At 51.5% G+C, this 18,332-nt stretch overlaps 1 protein-coding gene across 1 annotated transcript in view; it reads right to left on the bottom strand.

The window, feature by feature from the left end:
• The window catches only part of ATOSB (atos homolog B), a 47,972-nt gene extending 44,648 nt beyond the window's left edge, over nt 1-3,324 (bottom strand). The window contains exon 1 of the mRNA XM_064140450.1: nt 3,260-3,324. The gene's annotated coding sequence lies outside the window, so the exon portion shown is untranslated. The remainder of the gene's footprint in view (nt 1-3,259) is intronic.
• Between the last annotated feature and the right edge of the window lie 15,008 nt (nt 3,325-18,332).

Raw genomic sequence — 18,332 nt, 5'->3', positions numbered from 1 at the left:
GGGTGCTAGGTTGGACTGGCTGATCTTGGAGGTCTCTTCCAACCTGGTTGACTCTTTTGTATGATATGGCCCAGACAGCCTGGCAGAAGATCCCTTGGTGTGAGGCAAGCTGGAAAGGCACCAAGCAAAATCCTTCCACAGAAAACTCTTACTGCCAAGTAACCCACAACAACATCTTTCCCATTCACCTATTAATGCAGAAACGTCTGCCTTTGGGATTTCTACTATGTTTCCCTTCACACCTGCCCTGCTTCAAACACGAGTCAGTAATTCCTCCAGCCATGGAACACTCCTATGATTTGATTACAGTTCCACTGACAGTGTGACACCACATTTCTCACCAAGAGAGCTTCACTTTTTGCTTTCACATCTATGGTCACATACCTCTGAATGACATGTTTTCTTGTTCTGCATCCAGGAAGCATCCTGGCCTGGCCTAGCAGTGTGTATTTCCACACAGTACAAGAGGTGCCTGGTAAGTCAAGCAGTGGACAGGCCCAGAAGAGTAAGGGCAGGTAAAGGCATCAGGAAGAGCCAAATCATTGGCTTTCAAGAATCAGATAAGAAGCTATCCCACTTGAACCACTTTCAGACTCAGAAGCTGTGGAGAAGGATGAAGGGCTTCTGCCCTCTGTTTCTCAGTGCAGCCACAAAGAAATAGGTCAGGGCAAACAGCTTTTAGTAGATAGTAAGCAGGAAGAGCAGTGGCACAGATGTGCTTCTCTGTCCTCAGAGGTCACTCAAACCCAGAGAAGAAACCTCCTTCTTTCCTCCTGCTCTGCATGCTCAGAAGACCTGAAACTGCTAAGGTTTGGGAAAACTCAGCATGACAGCAGTGGGAAAGTGTAGAGGCAGGGGACTTCATCTACCTTGGAGAAGCCACCAGGAGTGAAACAGCAATCTCATCAGTAACATGAAAATGAGATGTTATTCCCTGAAGTCTTTCTGGAGAGGGCAGTCATGAAGAACACATCTTCAAAAGCTGTTCTGCCCAGCTCACCACAAAGGCAGTGGAGCCCTTCAGCAAGATGTGACTTGAAGAGCAGGGTTCCCAGAGTCCATTCAGTGATCCCACCAGCTTTCCTCCCAGTGGTGAGTAAGAAACCTCTCATGTGGGGAACAGAAATAAGGCGAGCAAGTGGCAAAGCTGAAATAGTCCCTGCCCTGCCTCGCTTGTAGGCCAGATCTTGGTCCACAAACCCAGTTCCCTAAGGACTCCAGCTCCACAGCTGGGGTGACAGGTGAGCTCCTCTATCTCCACAAATCCTGGTCACCCCAGGGTCCACAAAAATCAATGTATCTGGGCCTCACAGGAGTCGATACGAACCTGGGAAAACGCTACAGCAGGAGCTGCTGCAGATGGGGTGAAGACAAACGCTGTACAACTCCCCCTGCCCATAGCACAAGGCAGAGCTCCCGGACAGCTGCTGCCACCATGCCTAAGAGGTGGCTGGTTTCTGCGGAAGGAGCTGCATGCTGGGACACGTAGTCCCCAGCATGTGTCGAGTGCAGACCCGCACGATGAGGAGCGCTGCTGTGAAATAAGGTGGTGACGAGGCTATATGCGATTAGGCAATTCTCCCGGTCCTCAAACCCCTTCTAAAGCGCTGCCCAGCCAAAAGTAACTCTCGTACTACCACACACCTATTCGACTTCACTCACCTTCTGCCTGCGTTACAAAGTTTGCTAAACCTCTCCTTTGTGTCAGAGTTCAGTCCTGCTACACCCTCCACAAGGTCCCAACCTCCCCAACTCAGGCATTTAAAAAAAGAAATCGCTGAGTAGACATGATTTTTTTTTTTTTTAACCACTCTTAAGGTGCAGCACAGCATTCCTCTACCACTTCTCACAGCAGGCAACAAACCCTGTGCACATTCCTTTAAAAGACGTGTGGCAACTCCAGGGATGAGTCTAAGCCCCTTGCACACATGACCTGACGGATGGACCTTGCAGGTAGGCTTCAAGCAAGCCCACCACCTCAGCTCCCAGCACGCAGCCATCTCCTCCACTTCGGCTAGCACACAGCAGATTGCTAAGCACGGTTTCTGAGCACCTTGCAAAGCCCACCAGGAATATGGCTGCTGACTTGGCTTGGGTAAACGTCCCAGACGTCCTACTCGACGGCCCCTTCCGCCCGTGGCTGTCAACAGAGGGCAGCAGGCCCCCGGCCGCCGGTGCTGGGGGTCACATCCGCCCCGAGGATGTGTTCACAGCCCCACCGTGAAGGATGTGATTTACCCACGGGGCAGGTGCCTGCCAAGCAGGGGCTGGATGAACCACACCTCCTGTCCGCCTCGGTGGGCCACGGCAGCTCCGGGTCTCCAGCACATGCCCACTCAACCCCAAGTCCCTCTTGTTGCCGGCGATAAGAGCAGGCAGTAAGCGCCGGCCGGGGCTGGGTTTGAGCTGATGGCCGGGAGGAGGAGGCGGCCCTACCCTGTCAGCAGAGCCGCGGACAGGCTGACCCTGCCTATGTCACGGCGAGGAGGACGTGGCCCTGCTGGGCGAGACCAGCGACAGCACAGCTTTCCCTAGCTGCCGGGAGGGCCCTTGCGGGGGTCTGGAGGCCAGGATAAGGGGCATCCCAAGTGCAGACTGCCCTGCACCCACCCTCTCCCCCTGCCAGCGCCTTCTCCCACAGCTTCCCTTGATCGCAGACCGCCTCTGCCGGACATGGTAGTCCCGGCTACAACCCCTCCGGTCACGACCACCCCCGGTCACGTCTCCCTCCTCCCACTTCATAGCTCCCTGTGCTGTTCATGGCCTCCCCGATACTGCATGGTCATGCGCCCTCGGCTTCGGCCGCGGCCCCCGCGGTTCAGGCCTCCATCCTGGCCACAGGGCCACCCTGGTCGCGAGCCCCTTCCCCAGTTTACCGCCCCTCACCCCGCTTATAGCCTCTCCGGTACTGCCCAGTCACAAGCCCCTCACAGTCACGGGCCCCACCCACCTCCACCCAACCCCACCCCGCCCCACCCAATCTAGCCCCCGCCCCGATCTCAGCCCCCATCCCGCTCATGGCCGCGGCCCTCCCCAGCTCGGATTCGCCCCCGCCAGGTCAGGGCCCCCAGACTCAGCGCCCCTCCACCCGCCCACCCGAACCTTCTGGAACCAAGTGCAGGGCGGCGGGGCCAGGGCGCATGAACCCCTCCCGCGCCGAATAGGTGGCCCGCTGTCCCCCTCGGTGCCTGGCTCTACTCCGCGTCCACCCCGGCCCGGCCCGATCCGATCCGGCCCGCCGAGACTCCGCTGGACCCACCAGCGCCCCCTCCGCCGCTGCTGCTGCTGCTGCTGCTGCCGCCGCCGCCGCGGCCCCGACTGCTGCGCGGCTCCTTCCGGGTGCCTCGGAGACACGCCCCCTGTGCCCGCCTCCTCCGCGCTGATTGGTGTGTTGGGCGGGGCACGGCGCTGGGCGAGGCACTCTGAGCGACGGCCAGACCAATGGGTGCACGAGTAGGTGGTGACGTATGAGGAGACAGCCCGCCCCCTCTCCGCCCCCTCCACGTGCGGGTGTGTGATGGTAGCGGGCAGGGGGCGGTGCCAAGCGAAGCGGCTCCTCATTGGCGGCTGGCGGCAGGGACGGGCGGGGCTCGGCGCGGGGCCGGTACCGGGGTCCGACTGCGCCTCAGCCCTCGGCCCGGATGGCCTCTAACGTTTGGCTTGAGAGGCGCTGGGCCGGCACAGGGCCCTGCAGGGCACGGCCCTTCTACTCCGCTAACATGGCCCCGCGGGCATGGCGTGTTCCGTCGCACTGACATGGCCCCCGCCGGCCCGATTGGCGTGGCCTCCCCCCAATACGTGCGCCTCTTGGCGTGTCCCTTGCGAGACATGTCCCGAGTGAGACCACACGGGTGGACCTTCTGCCGCAGATCAGTGCCAGTGCCCACAGGCCCAGCCGGCCAGCCACACACGGACTGGGCCTGGGAAATGGCAGTGCAAGCGCCGCGGGTGCCGGACCCGGGATGGGGAGCTGCTCCCGAGAAGTGGTTGCTCAGAAATGCTGAACCTCGGAGCGGCTGTGAGGCGTGGGGGCTCTGCCACCGACGGTGAGGACCCAGGCAAGACCCACTGCCCCGAAGGGCAGGAGCCCGGGGCTCAGGAGCATGATCACAGGCTTTGTGGGTCAGGGAAGTGTTGATTCCAACAAGTTTGAGTGAAGCTCGATGAATCACAGAATCATAGAATCAACCAGGTTGGAAGAGACCTCCAAGATCAGCCAGGCCAACCTAGCACCCAGCCCTAGCCAGTCAACTAGACCATGGCACTAAGTGCCTCAGCCAGGCTTTGCTTCAACACCTCCAGGGATGGTGACTCCACCACCTCCCAGGGCAGCCCATTCCAATGCCAATCACTCTCTCTGCCAACAACTTCCTCCTAACATCCAGCCTAGACCTGCCCCCGCACAACTTGAGACTGTGTCCCCTTGTTCTATTGCTGGTTGCCTGGGAGAAGAGGCCAACCCCCACCTGGCTACAATGTTCCTTCAGGTAGTTGTAGACAGCAATGAGGTCCCCCCCTGAGCCTCCTCTTCTCCAGGCTAAACACCCCCAGCTCCCTCAGCTGGGATGAATACCATTTACCCCCCAGACAATTTACCTCGCCCCTCAGCAAGCCACAGCTGCAGTGCCACTCTAAAAATAACAGGGACTGGTACTGTCAAATGATAAATATAACCAAGGTCTTGCCTTCTGACAGGGGCAGTGTGCAGAGAGCAGGGTTTGAACCAGAAATGCACTGTCTGCCAAGCCCCAATGGACCAATCACCTTGCTGCCAGTCCGAGGGCATTATTTTTGGGGGGTACTGTCATAGAGTCATAGAATTCCAGGTTTGAAAGGACCTCAGGGCTCATTTGATCCAACTTTTCCTGGCAAAAACACATTCTAGACTAGATAACCCAGCAACTCGTCCAGCCAAAACTTAAAATTCTCCATTTTTGAGGACTTCAACACCTTAAGAGATTATTTCACAGACAAGTTGTTATCACTGTGAATAGTTTTCCTCATGTCCAAGTGGAATCTCCCCAAGAGTAACACATTACACCATCTTTGCCACATGACTCCTTGTCATGGGCAAAGCCAAACCAGGTACTATGAGAATAGCCACGTGCAGGAGCACAACAGGACAGTCTGACCTTTCACACCCCTGTTTTACACATGCTTTTCTTCAGAGAGAAGGCAGCTTGGTACTATGCTATATGGCCATGGAGCAGCTGTCAACGTAGGAACTCATCTTCTGGGGCTTCAGCCTCTCACTGTCTGAGATTTCTTGCTAAATATCCCCTGGCTGTTCCTTGATTCAAGCTGTGGGCCAGGGAAAGGTATTTAATGTATGGAACATTTTAATGTCTATTAAATGTGATGACAGGGACACATGATTCTCAAGCATTCCTGGTGGTTTTGGAGACACTGCCTCAAACTGCATGTGTGTGGATGCTGGTTTCAGGGAAGAAGAGTCTAGAAGACTCTATTCTCTTATGCCCTTCACAGGAGCACATTTCCTACATGCTCTCAGGACAATATTTAGCTTTTCTTCATCGTGGGCCTGTGTGTAAGCTCTGCTGAGCTGGAGAGAAACTCCTGGTGTCCAACCAAGGTCACAGAATCACAGAATTAACGAGGTTGGAAAAGACCTTTGAGATCACCAAGTCCAACCTATCACCTAACATCATCTAATCAACTAAATCACGGCATCAAGTGCCACATCCAATCTCTTTTTAAATGCTTCCAAGGATGATGACTCCACCACCTCCCCGGCCAGCCAGTTCCAAGATGGGAGTAGAGGCTCCCATCTTGGAACCCAGAAATGGGATAAAAATAGCTTTGTCTTCATCACACACCCATTTCCACAGGCTCTGTTTTTGATCTTTGGCTGAATTGAGTTCAGGGTTAACAAATGGTTAATGAGTTATTATTGACATGAACAGGAACTGAACTGGAACAACTTCATCTGCAGCTGAACCTGCCAAGGAGCTGCAGCTGAAAGATTTACTGATTTGGCTCCTTGGCTGTGGAGAAATTTGTTCTCCCTTGCCCTTGACAAGAATAACACATTTCTGTTTGTTGTGTGGGCAGCAAAGGATTAATAATATCCCAAGTTATTTACCTCCCGCTTCCCAGTGCTGAGAGCTTGCGAGTCATGTCCCTGCTGAGCACGGTCTCAAGTTGTGCCAGGGTAGGTATAGGCTGGATATTAGGAAGAAGTTCTTCACAGAGAGAGTGATTTCCCACTGGAATGGGCTGCCCAGGGAGGTGGTGGAGGCACCATCCCTGGGGGTCTTCAAGAAAAGCCTGCATGAGGCACTTAGTGCCATGGTCTAGTTGATTGGATAGGGCAGGGTGCTAGGTTGGACTGGATGATCTTGGAGGTCTCTTCCAACCTGGTTGATTCTATGATTCTATGATTCTTAGCAACCTCTCCTGGTGGCCAAAACACAGCCTTGTTCCAGAAGCAGGATTAAGGAGCTTCTTTGAACAGGCTGGACGGGGCGTAGGTGCTCCTGCTCTTCCCTGGCAAAGAACAGGACCTCAGCCACGGCCTTTTGGTGGGGAGTGGTAATACAGGCAGGAGATGGTGATAGCTGTTTAGAAAACCTCCAGTAGCTTGGAGCAGGTGGAAATGAAAGGGAAGTTACTGCACAAGCCACACCACTGGGACATCCCACCCAGGGATTTCTAGGAGTAGCCTTTATCCACTCCCTGCAAACCCTGGGGACCTGCAAAGGACTCCGTAAGAGTCTGTAAAGGCAAGCAGGAAAGTTTAATACATTGGGCAGGACTCTGCACCATGACGGGCCACCTTCCAGAGGCTCATATGCCGGGGGGGGGGGGGGGGGGGGGGGGGTGTGCAGGAGGAAGATGAGATGTCTCAGGTGGCAAAAGGTGGAACAGCGCCTTTCTGTGATGAGCTCTGCTGCCTGAGGGGCTTCCCTTTGAAGGGTGCCCTGGTGAGGTGACTGAATGCCAATGAGTTCATTGCTGGGTTAGCTGTTTCCTGAGCTGCCAGTGCTGCCCTGGCTGGCTGCCGGCTGGGGCCGCTCAGCCTGTTTGCCAGGTTGGTTGAGAGGCTGCTGGGTGCTTGAGCTCCAGCAGGCTGAGGAGCTGACACCAGCAAGGCTCTTGCTGCAGTTGTAATTTAATAGTTTCCAGCACGGAATGGTGATGTCCCCATTGGTGTGGGTGGAGTTTGCAATCACAAAAGCACCGTCAAAAAGTATGCACATCGTCTGCCGTAGCTGATGGGACAAGATGTTCCTCTATAGGGCTGATGCCACCCTTGCATCGCCCACATGCTGCCCGTGTCATGAATGCCTGATCCAAGTCCATGCAGATAAAGCATTAAGGGAGCCAAGTGCAGGAAAAACCCTGAAAGACCTGAAGCCCTGCCAAGGGGTGATTGCAGGGAATTTTAAAAGGCCCTTGGAGCAAGCTAGTGGAAATCAGCTGCCACGTTGCTCAGGGGCCCCTAGAGAGCTGTGCCGGGTCAGAAGGGTGTGGAGCAGTGTTGGAGCTGGAGTGGGTGCCCTGTGGTGACTCATGGCCTTGTCCCAGCTGGCAGGGGAAATGGGGAAAGCCCAAGGGGTAGGCGTGTGAGAGAAGCTTTGGGTGTCACTTCCCCTCCTAATGATGTGTCAGACTGCTGCAAAAGGGCTTTGGGTTTTTTATCTTCCACAGCCTCAGCTGTCTGTATGCTGCAGTATTTTCTCCCAGGGTTTTCACATTTACTGTCTTCCCTGTTGTTAGCAATGGAGAATAGCCAGGCCAAACTCTGCTTCTCTTTCCCCACAGCTGTCTTATGGGTGCCCCACAGTGCTTCTGCAGGGGACATCCCCAGGGGATCGTGGACTGAGTTGCAAGCCATTTCCCCCACAGGAACGTGTTTGGTTTACCTGCTCAACCGAATGACTGTAAAACTGGACATGCAAATGAGGCTCAGAGAGCTTCCTTTCAGAGGAGCCTTCTGCCTCTTGGAGGTGGGGTGATTTACCTCCTAGCACTGCAGGAGCACACTTGCATGGCTTGGAGAAGGGCTCACAGTCACAACTCAGCTGAAGTGACTGTAGTGCCCAGTCTGAATCCCAGCACCCACCAATGCATCATTCAGACCTGGAGTGTATTTGCTAGAAATCATAGAAAGATGGGGCTTGGAACTGGTCAGGCCACACTTTGAGTACTGTGTGCAGTTCTGGGCCCCTCAATTCAAGAGAGATGTTGAGGTGCTGGAAGGTGTCCAGAGAAGGGCAACAAGGCTGGTGAGGGGCCTGGAACACAAACCCTATGAGGAGAGGCTGAGGGAGCTGGGGCTGTGCAGCCTGGAGAAGAGGAGGCTCAGGGGGGACCTCATTGCTGTCTACAACTACCTGAAGGGAGGCTGTAGCCAGGTGGGGGGTGGCCTCTTCTCTCAGGCAACCAGCAACAGAACAAGGGGACACAGTCTCAAGTTGTGCTGGGGGAAGTCTAGGCTGGATGTTAGGAGGAAGTTGTTGGCAGAGAGAGTGATTGGCATTGGAATGGGCTGCCCAGGGAGGTGGTGGAGTCACTATCTCTGGAGGTGTTGAAAGCAAAGCCTGGATGAGGTAGTTAGTGCTATGGTGTAGTTGACTGGCTAGGGCTGGATGCTAGGTTGGACTGGCTGATCTTGGAGGTCTCTTCCAACCTGGTTGATTCTATGATTCTACTGAGAAAATACAGATGTTATATGACTTTAACAAGCAATGGCAGTAGAGTCAATCTGGGCTGCTGTCTTCCTCCCAAATCCCATGTTACATTCATAGCTCCAGAGTTGCCTCTCTTCCATTAGCTGTTGCCCAGCACCTTGCAAAGGAGGGAAGCACTGTGGCACTGTGACTGCTGTGGGACCCTGGTGGGACACAGGCAGTGTGGAGCAAAAGAGTATTCTAAGCTATACAGCTGTATACGTTAGTTTGGTCCTTTATCCAATGTACTTCTTTGCTGCTTTGTGCATGAGATTCAAAGGGGGCTTCTCAGAGCCAAAAAGGGGTCTGGGTTGTAGGCAACACTCAAGAAGTTCATTCTGAGTCTGCAGGCAGTGTAAGAAGGCATGAAGGATGCAGGCTGCAAAATGTCAGGCAGAGGGTTCTTGGCAAGAAGCTTCTGTGAGAGAGATGCTCAGCCCTGGCTAGGTACCCAGAGGAGGGATCTCCAGGCCTTGGATTTTGCAGTACAAAACCACAGCACATCTGATTGTTGTGCTGCTTACATCTAGCTCTGAATAGGAGGTCAGCTTGTGTATGTCCTTTCCTGTCCCTGACAGCAGCACTCAGGGGTTGCTCAGCTGCTACCCCATAACCACTGCTGGAACAGTGCCTGGGGGTGGTATGCACCTGCTCAGCACCAGATAAATAATTGTCAGCCACCTTTTGCCATTAGGTATGCAAACTTCACCCTGCTCACACTTTACCCCTTGGACTCACACAGTGAATTGGTCACAGAATCATATAATATATCTGGTTGGAAGAGGCCTCCAAGATCATCCAGTCCAGCCTTTCATCCAGCACTGAAGGGTCAATACTAAACCATGCACTTAGGTCCACACACTGCTTGAATGCCTCCAGGGATGGTGACTCCACCACTGCCCTGGGCAGACCTCTCTGATGTTTGATAACCCTTTCAGTGAAGATGTATTTGTTAATATCCACCCTAAACCTCCACTGTGCTGCTTGCTTTCATTTCCTTTAGTTCTATTACTTGCCACCAAGGAGAAAATTCTGTCCCACTCATTGCACCAACCTCCCTTTTGATAGATGTGGAGAGCAATGAGGCCCCCTCTCAGATTCCTCTTCTCCAGACAGAACAACTGCAGTTCCTTCAGCTGCTGCCTGTAGGTGATGTGCTCCAGGCCTTCACAAGTCTTGCTGCCCTTCTCTGGACATGGACACCTCCATTGGCTTTCTTGGCCACCTGAGCACACTGCTGACTCACATTTAGTCGATTATCAACCAACACATCCAAGTCCCTCTCTAAGTCACAGCTTTCTAAACACACACCCCCAGGTCTGTAGCTTACCATGGAGTTGTTGTGACTCAGGTGCAGGACCTGGCACTTGGCCTTATTGAACCTCATATGATTAGCCTTGGCTCATTGGTCCAACCTGTCCATATCCCTCTGTAAAGCTTTCCTACCCTCTACCAGATCAACACAGCCACCCAGCTTGGTGTCATCTGCAAACTTACTGAGGGTGCACTTGATCTCCTCATCCAGATCATTAAGAAAGACACTAAAGAGAATAGGCCTCAGCACTGAACCCTGGGGAACGCTGCTAGTGACCAAATGCCATGCAGATTCAACTCTGGTCATCTTGACTTCACATCCCTCCACCTTCATATGCATCTCAGGAGCTGACAGACAGGCTGTGGGTTTAGGATGGCATCAGTTACGAGCTTCAAGGAGGGTGTTGCTGGTTCAGGTGGGCCCCAGGGAGAGATACACTATGCCCCAGGATTCAGGAATGGGTCCCTCCCTTTTCTTCAAGCATAGAATTTTTCTGCTGCAGCTTCCCTGCAGAAAACCTTCCTTTCTTTTGTGTTTTCCTTAGAAAACAACAACAAAAAGCAAACAAAAGAGCTGATAAACTTTGTTTACCCATCCAGATAACTACAAACAGCTGGCCAGTGTGGGTTATGCCAGGGCTGCCCAGAGCCATGGTCACCCTTGCCACTGCTCTCACTGGCAGCCCTGGGGAGGTGGCAGATACCAGGGCCACCCAGGAATGCCTCCCAATGCTGTAGTTGCCCCAGGGTCCAGAGTTACCTTAGAATCATAGAATCATAGAATCAACCAGGTTGGAAGAGACCTCCAAGATCATCCAGTCCAACCTAGCACCCAGCCCTAGCCATTCAACTAGACCATGGCACTAAGTGCCTCATCCAGGCTTTGCCTTCAACACCTCTCCCAGGTAACCAGCAATAGAACAAGGGGACACAGTCTCAAGTTGTGCCAGGGTAGGTATAGTCTGGATGTTAGGAAGAAGTTCTTCACAGAGAGAGTGATTTCTCATTGGAATGGGCTGCCCAGGGAGGTGGTGGAGGCACTGTCCCTGGGGGTCTTCAAGAAAAGCCTGGCTGAGGCACTTAGTGCCATGGTCTAGTTGATTGGATAGGGCTGGGTGATAGGTTGGACTGGCTGATCTTGGAGGTCTCTTCCAACCTGGTTGATTCTATGATTCTATGATTCTCCAGGGACAGTGCCTCCACCACCTCCCTGGGCAGCCCATTCCAATGCCAATCACTCTCTCTGCCAACAACTTCCTCCTAACATCCAGCCTAGACTTCCCCCAGCACAACTTGAGACTGTGTCCCTTGTTCTGTTGCTGGTTGCCTGGCAGAAGAGACCACCCCCCACCTGGCTACAGTGTCCCTTCAGGTAGTTGTAGACAGCAATGAGATCACCCCTGAGCCTCCTCTTCTCCAGGCTAAACACCCCCAGCTCCCTCAGCCTCTCCTCATAGGGTTTGTGTTCCAGGCCCCTCACCAGCTTTGTTGCCCTTCTCTGGACACATTCCAGCACCTCAACATCTCTCTTGAATTAAGGAGCCCAGAACTGGACACAGGACCCAAGGTGTGGCCTGACCAGTGTTGAATACAGGGCAAGAATATCTCTTCTCACTGAGTGTACCTGTCTGCTCCTAAATTTTGGCATCACTCACTAAGAAGTTGTGACTGGGCCCTTCCACTGAGCTCTGCAACTCAGAGCATTCACAGCAATGATGCACCACTTGCAGTGCCAGCACTCTGGGGTGCTGCAGCTGGCAGCACTGCCTCTCCCAGCACCTGGGATAGACGTTGCTGTTGGATGGCAGGGCCAAGCTTTGCAGAGATATGGGACTTTTGAACCCAGGGCTGTGAGTCAACATGTTAGGAGGAAGTTCTTCCCAGAGAGAGTGATTGGCATTGGAATGGGCTGCCCAGGGAGGTGGTGGAGGCACTGTCCCTGGAGGTGTTCAAGCAGAGCCTGGATGAGGCACTTAGTGCCATGGTCTAGTTGACTGGCTAGGGCTGGGTGCTAGGTTGGACTGGATGATGTTGGAGGTCTCTTCCAACCTGGCTGATTCTATGATCCTTTGATTCTATGACTCCATCCATCTATACTGCTTAGAAGGACAGCAAAGCCCCTTCCCTGATGCCTGCTGCTGGGGAAGTGATGAGTTCTATGGAGCCCATCTGGAAACTAAGGTGCAGGCTTATACCCCTAGCTTGGTCACCGAAACTTTGGGGTTGTGAAAAATCCGTTCCCATGCCTGGCATGGTCAGTAGATGCTGCCTTTTGGCACAAGGTGGCAGCCAAAACCAAGCTTATTTTTCAGCCAGGCCACGACGAGAATATTTGGGGAGAGGGCTGGTTCTTAGCGTAACCTGCCACGGTGATCCTTGCACCCTGAGACTTTGGGGTGCATGTCCTCCACCCTGCTGTGGGTTAGCGTTATGGGAGGGACAAGACCCTACCCAGGACACAACCCTACCAGGCACAGAGACCACTGTGGGGGCATCATCTTGAGTCAGTTGGCCAAACTGTCCATGGTGGCACAAATCAGAGGGTGGTACGCTTTGCAGAGTGTGTCCCTTACAAGCACACACTCATCAGGTCACCATAGGACCCATGCAGCTGCCTACTTGTATATCAGATCTGACACGTCCCTGGGGCAGCCTCAGCCTTGTCCAAGGGCATGGTTAGGTTGCATCTCCGTTGTCCTGGCTTTGCTTCACATTGCCTTTGTGATGGGATGTGGGGACAAGGAATATGCCAGTGGACTCCTGCAGCTCATGAATTAGAGAGGGTTCAGGTTTCACTGCTGTCTACAACTACCTGAAGGGAGGCTGTAGCCAGGTGGGGGGTGGCTTCTTCTCCCAGGCAACCAGCAACAGAACAAGGGGACAGAGTCTCAAGTTGTGCCAGGGAAAGTATAGACAGGATGTTAGGAGGAAGTTGTTGGCAGAGAGAGTGATTGGCATTGGAATGGGATGCCATGGTCTAGTTGATTGGCTAGGGCTGGGTGCTAGGTTGGACTGGCTGATCTTGGAGGTCTCTTCCAACCTGGTTGATTCTATGATTCTATGATGAGGCCACATCATGTACCTGACTACTGCAAGGAGCAATGTAAGCATGAGATCTGTAATAACCAGCCCAATGTGGGGGTGTTAGGATGCATTAAAAGTGTTGGCAGGCTTCTCACCAAAGGTGTCCATGCTCTTCCATCAAAGGGATGGAGTGAGCTATTTTTACAAAGTCATGATGCTGTGGAAACTGGGTTTTTGCATCAGGTCTGACTTCTTGGTCTCACCACTATCCTGCATCCTGTTGTTCCCATCTGCCTATTGCAGGTTGGAGATTGTTTTGTACTGGATTCCCTATGGATGTGTTCAGTGAGACAGCCATGAGAAAGGGGTGGTAGGCTCCCATTTCTTTCTTCTGTCCATTCATGCTCTGCAGATGCATTTTTGTAAGAATAAAAAATGTGAAGCTCACACCTTGAGATAATTCAGTGAACCTTCTTGATGCTGCCTGGCTTAGGCTTGGTGTTTGCCTACATCCCCAAAGCACCCAAAGCTACATTGCTGGACTGGTTCCATCTTAATGTAGACCCTTTCCCTTTCCAATCTTCTGTTGACTCATCTGTCATGGGAACACATATGAATGCTGCTGATGTGATAGCCTTTTGTAGAGGTCTGCACCAAATACAATTTCCTTTGGATTATATTTGAATCTCATGCCAGATTTCCCCCCCCCTTGTTGTTGCCATAAATCAAGACTCAGCTACCTGAAGCTGGGAGCTGGGCACGCCTAACCTTTCCCACTATTGCAGGACTCCACTTCGCAGGCCCTGCACCTTCATTTTAAAAGAGTCTGGTCCTAGCTTCTTCAGGAAGCTCTAGTGGAAACTTGCTTCACTGAGCAGTTGATCTTCCCCTCTGTGCATATTAAACACATCTTGAATCTGCATCTGTAGAACAGGTCAGAAAGAGCCCTTGGAGCAAAGGGACAGATCTGAAGGAGAGGTTGTGCTATCTGCCAGCATTATCAGGCAGGGATGAGCAACATGAGTCAGCTTCTGCACTTCCAGGATGTCCATCAGCACCCCAAAAAGCCCTGTCTGAGCATCAATGTGTGTACAAGTGCTCCCTGTGTTCAGATGTGCAAACATACCCAGCACCACAGTATGGACATCCCTGTGCTTAGCATATGGCAGGTAGCAGAGAGGATAAACCTTCCTGCCCTGAACACAGCTGCTCACAACCTGCCACCTCTGCCAGTGGGTTAGAATCCTCCTCCCTGAGGTTTTGCTACGCTGCTTTTAGACAGAATGGGAGCTCCAGCTCTGGCTGAGCCCACTGGTTTGCTGCTCAGAGAAATGTCCACTCTGGGTGTTATTTCTGTTCCAAAAGGGTGTTTGGGAACAAATGGCTCCTGCTTAGCCCCTTCAGCTCATGGCTCCCAGCTCTGTTCCCCTGTGCCTGCCCTTCATTTCAGTGAAAATACTCAATCTCTCAGTAGTCTCTTGGGAGGACTGAGGATTAAATGATGCAAAAATCCCTGCCACCTGCCCTTATGAGGCTGTTTTGGTGTGTCTCATGAGCCCAGCACAGGTAGCTGTGCAAGCAAACAAGGTAACAATCAAAGGAGAGGCAGGAGACCTGCCTCTGAGCACCACAGCTGCCCCTGCCCCAGGAAATCACCTGCTGGGGTGTAGATTCCTGGTGGTGTGGCAGGGAGATGAGAGCATGGCCAGGGATTGAATGAAGCCCTTGCAATTGTGGGGTTTGAACTACGTTGGTGGAGTATGCCACAGCAATGTGGTTTGGGGCTTTTTGCAGCAGTTTTCAACCCAGAGGACTTGCTTCTGTAACTTTCACACTTAGAGCTGAAAAAACAGAACAAAACAAACCAAAATTAAGTGCCATTAGCAAAGCTGGTTTGGTTTTAGTTAAGAGAGAAGAAAAATACAACCTAAATATGATCTCATGGTGACAAATGCCACTTGCTGATGCACCTTATGCCCTTAACTCTTTTGGCCATCATATGGCCAAACATCTATATGGCTAGAGAGGAAAAGGGACACAACCTGGGTAGTTTTCATCAACAAAGCTCTCCAATGTGAAAGCACAAATGTGAGGTTAGGAAGATATTATATTTATTGTGTTCCAGATGCAGGTGGCTGCACTGTGGTGGGAAGCACTTTGTTGCTTTTGAGGTATCTGTCCCCAGGGTGTGCTACCTGAACATTCTCCAGAGGGATGAGATAATTCCAGAAGCTGGCTTCTCATCATGGCTGGGCTGGTTCTGGAGCTTCATCTTCACTGGCTACAGCTAAAATTAAGGCACAGGAGAGCATGGTGGGGAAGGGAGGTGGGCAATGTGTAGCTCTCATAAAAGTAGTTCTTTTCATCTGCACAGCCACGCTGCTGCCAAATGGGTGAGGGAAGAAAAGAGGATAATGTTCATGAATTAAAGCTGCAGCCCTTTCCTCCGCTGTCACTAATCCCCATTCAGATTTAATCAGGCAAAGTGTGTATTTCAGTCCTTGCAGTCTGAGTAATTGCAGCAACAACCCACTCCAGAGGGGTTGTGCTTCAGCAGCTGCAGTGCAAGCTCACAATTTTAAGATAAACCTGTGTCTGAGAGGCTGAGATCTGAAATACAGCAGTAGGTACAGACAACACTGAGGGGCACAGGGGAAAACCAAAGTCAGCCGGTGCTGCAGGGATCTGAGCACACTAGCTGAGCTAACCAGTCAGGTCATATTTTGGGAGCAGTGCAAGATGAGTGTGGATGAGTGCTGAAAACCTCAGAAATTAAGACTAGCAGAGAGTGGAGAACTGAGAAAGCTGGATGACAAACGCAGAAGAATGACATGCAGAAGGTCGGTGTCCAAAAGACAGGTCCAGCATTTGGCTGGGAGAAGATCCTTTGCTGCACAGTTCAGAATAGCAGCTTTGAGGAGATCCAGTCTTGTGAGGGAGTAGGGAAAGATCAGCAATGTTCTGCTGAAAGGCTCTGCAAGACCTCGGAGTGGAGAAGGACCTGTTTTGAAGATAACATACTGGTTGTGGCCTGAAAAACTGTCAGGATAATGGTTTTGTACTCCACAATGAAAGGACTTGATAAATGTGGTGAGCTTTATTCTAGCCAAATTGAACTTGAGGCCATGGCATGCATCTGTGAGGAGGAAGTCGTAGCAGACTGAGGTTCATTTTGGACAAAGAAAGCTGAGCATGGGACAGAGAAGCAAAGAGCTGTATGAATTGATGTCTATACTCAAAGATAAAGCATTAATCTAACCTAAGACCTTCCTTCCCCTCAGCTGAGATTCACAGCCACCCTATGCGCTGAGGGGAAGTTTCTTTGTCATGTTTTGTTTCTATGAGGAGAGCTGCTGGCTCCCAGATGTGCTGTCCGCTCAGCTCTTGGCTAGAGGCTCTGAGAAACATCACAACCCTCTTTTCCCTGCTGTTGGAAAGGGGTCGTGGCTTATCTGATGGTCCAAAACATACCTAAAGTGCTAGAAGAGCTCTGCTTTTCCTTCCAGAAAGCTGAGACAGGGTAGAGATGCCAGCTTATTCATCCCCATACAGATGCAACTGGTACTAAAACTTGGTACCTGCAAGCATTCATGTTGCCTTCACAGCATCCTGCAGTTAGAGATTTTGGTCTGCAGAAATTTGCTGTGCCAGTACTAAATTGTTGAGGCCACAGGGAGAAACTTTCCTGAGATAACACCAAAACTGGGTAGTTTTCTGGCAAGCCCTCAGATTAAAAGTGACTCCAAAGAAACACATTAGGTTTGATCAACAGGGATGCTTGGTACTAAAGTACTCTGCACTAAAACCTTCAGCTCCTGCAGAAAGTTGTTGTCTTAGCAGACTTTTTGCACCAAAAAAACCCCCAAAACACCATTAAAGCAAAAAAACCCCAAACCCAGCCCCCCCTCCCCCAACAACAACAACACTCTACAAAAAACAAACAACAACTGCCCCACCCAAACAAACAAAACAACCCAAGACAGTACTTGGGCTGCTTGGTTGTTTCATGGGAGACCTCTAGAGAAAGCAGGATGCCTCTAGGAAGGTAGGTCTGGATAGGGAAGATGCCTTATATGAAGGTAGATTTAGGTAGGGGTGCTTTCCTTCCCTGTGTTGGCTCTGTAGAGGGATGAGAGAATATGTGGGTGTTAGCCATGGCTTGGCTTTAACGAGCTTCTGGATGCAGAAAACAACATCAGTGTTACCAGATGGGAACAGGAGGTGATAGTCGGCTGGATGAGAGCCACGGAGCAGGGGGGAACTGCTGAGGAAGAGAAATATGACAGATAAAACACTCTGTGATAGCAGCAAAACTCTCTTTACCTGGTATCTTTGCGAGCCATCAGTATTTTTGTAGGTCCATGAATATTCTATGGGAGATAAATGGCTATCCATTAAGGATCAAAAGACAGGGGGAAATTATGATTATCTGTCTTCAATTTCTCGTGCTTTGGATGTTGATGACTCCTAGGTTTGTGCGGTTGCCAGTACTTGACAATTTTCCAAGCAGGGTTTTCTGTGTTAATGCATGTACATCTGAACATGAAAGCAGGCAGCATCTGGAAGCAAACAACTTGTAACAAGTGCCATTAAGAATTTCAGCCGACAAATCACGAAATGAAATGATCCCTAGCACATGTAAATGACTCTGCCAGTCTGGTTCTTTGCTACATGTTAAGCATAACAATGACACTAGGCTCTTTTTGCCTGCTGGGGATCTTACTGCTTACTGCTCAGGTCTACTAGCAGGCTTGCATTTGTGTCTCCCCACATGACAGGAAGACTTCTGACTACTGTTGGCAATATGCAAGCCATATATAGTGGAGCTATTCCTTAAGGTCTGCTAGCATTTAGTCTCCCACTGACAAGGGAAATAGCCTTGCTAATGACTAGAAATCCAGAAAGCATCAAATAATTTAGAGCCAGGATCCCTAGGGAAGAGGAATGGCATATGCAAATACTTACCTAATCATGGTCTAATTACCCAACTGGAACTGGGCCAGAATGCTGAGACTAAGAACAGGACCCTAAGGAAAGGGTCTCTAATGAGTGCGTGCACTTGAGATCTTGGCTTTGTACACTTAGCAGGAAGCGTGGAGGGCAGAAAGCATGCTTCTTACTGCCCCCAAAATGCTCTGGGCTAAGCAAATAACATTGCCTATAGGTTTCTTCTTTGTGGCTACTTATGTTTAGAAATTAGACACCCATCTCTGCCTCCTTAGACAAACCAACTATTAATTGGCAGTGGAAGATTTCGGTCCAGATTTTTGGTCCTCTGTCATGATCTTACAAGCTCACATT

The sequence above is a fragment of the Pogoniulus pusillus genome, chromosome Z, assembly GCF_015220805.1.
Source record: "Pogoniulus pusillus isolate bPogPus1 chromosome Z, bPogPus1.pri, whole genome shotgun sequence".
Taxonomy (NCBI): domain Eukaryota; kingdom Metazoa; phylum Chordata; class Aves; order Piciformes; family Lybiidae; genus Pogoniulus; species Pogoniulus pusillus.
Note: the sequence above shows the minus strand (reverse complement) of the source record. Positions and strands in the feature narration are given on the sequence as shown.